We start from the raw sequence: 6,991 nt of genomic DNA on the forward strand, positions 1-6,991 counted from the left end.
AAAAAAAAAAAAAAAAAAAAAAAAAAAAGCAGCTCTTCCAAAATCTCACAGGGCAGATACTGCAGGCAGCTATGTAACCCAAATCTGAGCATGAAGGAGGCCAAGATCTGCAGGGAACACAGCCTCCGTCCCGGCCTAGCAAGCCGGGCAGACTAGCCATCTGCCAGGCCCTAAAGATGGGGAGATGTGTTGCTGGGAAGAATATAAAACAAATTTTACAGCTGTCCAAGAGGTTCTGGGCTCCAGAAGCTGCACGTGAGGGTCTCGGGCAGTTCTGGAGGCTTACAGATGTCTGGCCAGCGCAAATCTCTGCAGTGCTGAGTCCCTCACCTGAGCACAAGAACAAAAGCTTTGCTTCCAAAGAGCCAAGACTTCACCAGAATCAGGTACTACTGAAGTTGGGGAAGCAGCATATGCCAGTCAATCCTTTTAAAATTGACTGTACTTATTTTTGGTTTTCTGAGATACAGCCATATTCTTCATGTTGGCCTTGAACTATATAGCCCAGGCTGATAGTTATTTTAATATTCTCAGTGTTGACTGTAAGTAGTTGGCTTCTAAACTCCATTTACAGAAAAATATCAATAAATACTTTTATATCTGAGTTCAATAAGTAACTGACAGTATCTTAAGACATCTACAGTCAATCAACTACTGAATTTTACTCGAGACTTTACTGTGCAACTTTCTCATTTTAAAACAAGATTCATCAATGCTAGTGAGTATGAGAGACATCACAGGCAATAGTGGGGGTCAAAATTTCTTAGTTTCAGGGCCCGGGATTTAGCTCAGCCACATAGCGCCTGCCTGACAAGCATGAGGTCTTCAGATGAATCCCCGGTACCAAAAAATAAAATTTCCTAGCTTCAGACAGAGCCGTATTAAGAAAAATCAAGGGCCAGGGATTTGGCTCCATGGTTCCGCTTCCTGCCTTACAAGGGCAAGGACTCATTAGATCCTGGGTACCCCCCCCAAAAAAAATATATATATAGAGAGAGAGGCTGGGTGTGGTGGTGCATACCAGCCTGGGCTACATAGTGAGTTCAAAGCCAGTCTGAACTACACAGAGAGATCCTGTCTAAACAAACAAAACCAAAAACCAAAACCAAACCCAACAAAAAACAGTATATATCTGGCTTAGTTACTAGGTGAGCTGGTCATTTTGGTTCATTCTTGCTTCTTAAACCAAGACATACAGAATTTCAAAACCTAAGAAATACTTTTCTTAGTTTCCATGAACTGCTAATAACCATGTGTAAACTTTAATACTTATTAAACAAAAAACTCTCTTCAAACCCAGAATTTAAAATAACTAACATGTACTCTGAGGGAACTCTCTCTTTCTTAACCCAAGTAGCACAAATCTGTGAATACAGTGTCTGAGAACTGTTTGAGTGCTACAAGGAACAAAGAGCTTCTGGAAAAGTAGTCAGCAAGAGTTGGATCTGCAATAGAACCAGGCATCAAAGCCACAGAAATCCAAGTACTAAGACTAAAGAAAACATCTCAGAATAGAAGTATCACAATTTCAAGTGACAGAAGGAAACAGGGAGGGGAAGAATATGAAATTCTCATATTTTCAAGCAGGGAATGAGGGTTACTATCTAAAATCAGACCTGGGGCTGGGAATGTTTCTCAGTGGTAGAGTGTATTTGCCTAGGATGTGCAGGGTCATAGGTTCAATTCTCAGCATCACAAACAAACAAAAACCATGAATGTAATTATATCTGATTTCAAAGATAATGTACTTACAGTGAATGAAAAGACAAAAAAATTTAAGCAGAAAAAGACAAGCTATAAAAAGTAACCACACAGAGCCAAGTGTGGTGATGTGTGACTGTAGGCTGAAGCAGGAAGATTGAGTCCAGTCCGGGCAATTCAAGTGATTTAGCAAGACCCTGTTACAAAAAATAAAAAAGGGGGCTTGTGATGCAGCTCACCAGGATGTAGTTCTCTGGGTTCAATTCCCAGTACTGTGAAGAAAAATATGCTAAGTAAATTCAATATACAATATAAACATCATTTAAATGGACTTCACAGTAGAATGGAGGTAACAGGAAAAGTTAGTGAGCCCAAAGATACATCAAAGCAAAAGAACAGAGAGGGAAAAAAATATTACAGTTGAATGGAGCCTTGGTACCCAGAAAGACAAACATATGCCTAACTTGAGTCCAGTAGAGAAGAGAGCCAAGAGATCTCGCTGAAAACACAGTGGCTGCCAACACTCCAAAACTGGGTGAGAAACGAGATCAAAAATTCAAGAAACTCAGCATATCCCAAGCAGGATTAAAATAAGGAAAGTCACGTCCAGACATATCATAAACAGCTGAAATCAAAGATCTAAAGAAAACCATGAAACATCCAGAGAAAAGTGATATATTCCCAAAGGGACCAATTCCAATTATGCCCGTTTCAACAGAAATTATGGATGCTAGAAGACAGTGAAGCATCTTTCAATGTGCAAAGACTAAAAAATGTGGCAGGGCTCAGGCTTGTTAGACAGTGTGAGGCCCTGGGTTCATCCCTAGCATCACATTAAACAAAAAAAAAAGTCAGTGCAGAATTCAGTTTCCAGCAAAATCATCCTCAAACACAAAAGTAAAACAAAGATATTTTCAAATAAAGAGAAGCTAAAAGAACCTACTGCTAAGAAATGTCAAAGAAAATTATTTGGGCTGCCGGGCGTGGTGGCCCATGACTGTAATCCCAGCACTCAGGAGGCTGAGGTAGGAGGATCGCTGTGGGTTCGAGACCAGCCTGGACTACATAGTGAGTTCCAGGTCAATCTCAACTATGTCGTGAGACCCTGTCTCAAAAAAAAAAAAAATTATTCGCGCTGAAAAAAAATGAACACAACGAAAAATGATAAATATCTAGGTACAAGGCCATTTTTTTCTTTTCAAAAAATTACACAGGAGTAGCCCAACGTAGATGCCTATAATCCTAACCTACAGGAGGCTGAGGCAGGAGGATTATGAGCTCAAAGCTACCTCAAGCTATACAGTGAGACCTTGTCTCAAAAAACCAAAACCGGGCTGGGGATTTAGCTCAATGGTTCCGCTACCTGCTTCGCAAGCACAAGGACCAGAGTTCGATCCCTGGTACCAAAAAATCCCCCAAACAACAACAACAACAAAAAAAACCCAAAACTAAAACCAAAACTAGCAAGCAAATAATCCCTTACACATACACACACACACACACACACACACACTTTTTATGGGGGGCGGTACCAGGGAACGAACTTGGGACCTTATGCTTGTAAGGCAGGCAGCAGCACCACTGAGCTAAATTCCCAACCCTCACACATTCTGTTGTGCTGAGACAGTCTTGCTACATAGTTCAAGCTAGCTTTGCTTGCTATGTAGTTCAGGTGGGCCTCAAATTTGTGATCCTTTGGCTTTAATCTCCCCAGTACTTGGAGGTGTGAACTGGTACTAGGGCTTGAACTTGAGGCTTCATGCATTCTAGGCAAATGCTCTACCACTGAGCTACCTTTCCAGCCCTCTTTAAATTTCACTTATTTTTGTAGTACTGAGGATGAACACAGGAAGCACTGAGCTACATTCCCAGCTCCTTTCATTGTCATATTTTGATTTATTTTGAGACAGGGTTTTAACAGTGTGCTTCAAGATGGCCCTGAACTCAAGACAATCCTTTTGATTTAGCCTCCCAAGCACTGGAATTACAGGAGTGAGCCACCATACCCTGCTTATTTTTGTATTTTGAGATAGGGGTCTTGTTAAATTACCCAGGCTGGCCTCAGACTTGAGAGATTTTGCTGCATCAGCCTACTCGTTGCTGGGCTGGTAGGGACATGCCACCATGCTGGTTTATCATTTTTCCTAAATTCATCTTCATTAAATTTTAATTCCCGAGGCCTACGTCAAGATCTATCTGAACTGCACTTGCTATTTTATGAACTACCATCATAGGTTTATTTCATCTTCATTTCAGGAGGGAGTCTCAACATTTCTTATGGAACTTCTTCAGTAACATCAATTTTAAAAAACAAAGAGGAACACATTTTACCAGTCTGGTATGCGTTAGCAGGTGCTGTGCAGAGCATGAGGACTCTTATGTGCTGCTGGACACACAAGACCATATACACATGCAGGGAACCAGGAGCTCTGGAGAAGGCTGGTACTCAAGAGGCTCAGGAGGTGTTTCCCAGAGGACATACAGCACACCATTCTCCACAAGTCTCCCCTTGGCATTCACTTGGGTCTTCATTCTGCTAGTGGCATAGGTGCCCACCTCTCTGGCCTTCTCTATAAGACGTTTCTGCATGCAGGCCCTACCCATTATCAGATCCTTCCCACCACTGCACCCAATGTACCTCCTGGTCTGATTGGCAGATCAGCATCCTCACTGGCAGAGAAAGAACAGACTCGTCCCTCTTCTCTGCCCATGTCTACACCCCAGAACCCCGTGCCCTTGGGCAGACATCCCTGCCCTTGGAAACGGTTCCTGGCCACACACTGCAGAGCCTGTCATCTTTGTAGAGCTGTCCTGGCTTCTCTGTCTGCATTTGTCAGAGCTCATCACTCATCTGTTCAACAAATATTTATGAAGCATGTACCACATGCTGTTCTCAATACTAGGAATTCAGCAGTAACAAAATGAACAGACATACACAAGTCCCTGCCCACACAGGCTTGAAGTCTAGCACCATGCCTGTGCTCCTGAGGAGACACTCAGATCTTCTGGGAGGGTTGGGGATGAAGCCCAGTAGTGGAGAACTTTCCTAACAGTAAGAGGCTCTGGGTGTGATTCCCAGCCCAGCAAAAAAAAGATCTCAAAAGAAAACTGTGGTTCCTATTCCTATATTTCCACCGGGTGTACTTTTAGCACACAGATCTGCTGCTGAATTCGACCTGCTGTTGAGAAAAAATTGTTTATCAACTTCAAAAGGAAAGATCTGCAAACATCTTAAAAGGCAATGTTTTTAGAATTTTATTCTGCAATATTTGATACACATAAAGAAATATATGGAATATATAAAAGTTATAATGTATAGTGAAAAATAAACACAATTCCACTGCCAACTTAAAAACTAGAAAAGTAGATGGACAATATAGGTCAGTGATAGTGTTTGCCTAGCATGTGTTCGGCATAAAATAAAAACTAGAAAAGTGTCAACAACCTTGTAGATCCCCATGTTCACTCTTCCTTTAAAAAATTACCTCATATGCTTATTCCTAAATACTACTTCTGTTTTTTATAACTTAAAACACATTACCTACACTGTATGCAACCCATATAGGCCTTTGTTTTGTTTTGGTTTTTATTTTGGTTTTCTTTGGTTGTTCTAGCTATATAGAGTCTCGTTATATAGTCCACGTTGGCTCTATAGCCTAGGTTGGCCTCAAACTCAAGGTGATCCTCCAGCCTCAGCCTCCCAAATGCCGGGATTATAGGTGTGTGCCACCACACCTGGCTACAGGCCTTCATTTGAAACTCAACATGTCTCTAAGATTATTCCTCATTGTCAGATGTAGCTATAATTCCATTATTTATTTGCAGCTTGGGTCAAATTCCATTTAATGATGAGACCACAACTCACTGGTCATCTAGTGAAAGACATCTGGGGTGTTTCCAGTGTTTGGTACTATAAGAAGTGTTGCTCTGAACATTCCTGAGCTGGCAACATGGTGTGGCTCAAGTGTAGGGGGCCCAAGGCTCGCTGAGCTGCACAGATGTCAACAATGAGAGCAAGAAAGTCAGCCAGCACAGCAACAAGCTAACAGCACTAACTCTTGCCATTCTGACTTCACCTGGTAACTACAAACCCAAACCACAAAGAGGCAGCCCTACATACCTACTATACTTGCTTCACCAGGTGAGCAGTGCACACCTCTAGCTACTCTGGAGGCTGAGGCAGCAGAACTGTGAGTTTGAGTCTGATGTCAGCATGGGCAACATAGGCAACAGCAAAACTCCCTCAAAACAAAAGGAAAGACAACAGAAAGAGAGGAGGGAAGGAGGGAGAGGAGAATCCAGGACTCAGAGCAGCTGTGGGTTGGACTCATCTCAGAGGCCTGAGTGTTAAAGCCCCACAGCGACTGGGTAAGGAACAACCACAGGAGATATCCAGGGTCAGGGAGCTGTGGTCAGGCTGGCAAGAGACATCCAGAATGTTATAAACTAAATGACTCAGGTCCCAAACCCAGGACTAGAGGCCAGGATTAGCCTAAACTTCTGTGGATTGAAAACACCAGAATGGCACCCTGCCCTAATCGCACTGCAGGCTTGTTGGGATTATCCAGCATGGATGCAGCTCTGACTGCCTCCTTAGTCTACCGGTGAAAACAGTGTTAAGCCCTGAATTGGATACTACCACAAAACTGTAGACCTCAGAAGATAATTAAAGGCTTGAAATAACAGAGAACCCCCCCCATTACCTGTGGGTTTTTTTGTTGTTGTTGGTTTGCTTTTGTTTTTTTCATGAGCATGAACTGTTTTTAGGGTTTTTTGTTCCTATTTTTTTTCCTTCTTTTTCCCTATTGTCTTCTTCACCAGTTTCCCAAGGCTTGGATAATCTTCCTTTGCCCTTCAGCCTTGTTTCTAATCTTTTTCTCTTATTTCTCCATTTTTTCCTCTGATCCTTCTTAAATTTTCTCTCCTTAGGATAAAATTCCTCTATCAAGTGGATATTTACTGTACATAATTTTCTGATTTGTCTTGGATTTTGTTATGTAGCTACAAATCTTTTTTTTTTTAATTCCTGGTCCCAGGGATTGAACTCAGGTCCTTGTGCTTGCAAGGCAGGCTGCAGAACCACTGAACTAAATCCCAAGAAATTTTTAATTTTGGTACCGGGGAATTGAACTTGGGCCCTTGTGCTTTCGAGGCAGGCAGTGGAACCACTGAACCAAATGCCTGACCTGGAAATTGTACCTACAAATCTTATACCTATGTTTAAAGGCAACAAATTAACAGTTATCACAGTTTCTCATTTTCCAGTCTAAGCTTGATGCTATCGTTATTA

At 42.0% G+C, this 6,991-nt stretch overlaps 1 protein-coding gene across 1 annotated transcript in view; it reads right to left on the bottom strand.

Annotated features, from left to right (window-relative positions):
• The window catches only part of Dnajc5 (DnaJ heat shock protein family (Hsp40) member C5), a 19,821-nt gene extending 13,396 nt beyond the window's left edge, over window positions 1–6,425 (bottom strand). Inside the window, exon 1 of the mRNA XM_010633391.1 lies at window positions 6,405–6,425. The gene's annotated coding sequence lies outside the window, so the exon portion shown is untranslated. The remainder of the gene's footprint in view (window positions 1–6,404) is intronic.
• Between the last annotated feature and the right edge of the window lie 566 nt (window positions 6,426–6,991).

Source organism: Fukomys damarensis, unplaced genomic scaffold (genome assembly GCF_012274545.1).
Source record: "Fukomys damarensis isolate Sample0158 unplaced genomic scaffold, DMR_v1.0_HiC HiC_scaffold_22, whole genome shotgun sequence".
NCBI lineage: Eukaryota > Metazoa > Chordata > Mammalia > Rodentia > Bathyergidae > Fukomys > Fukomys damarensis.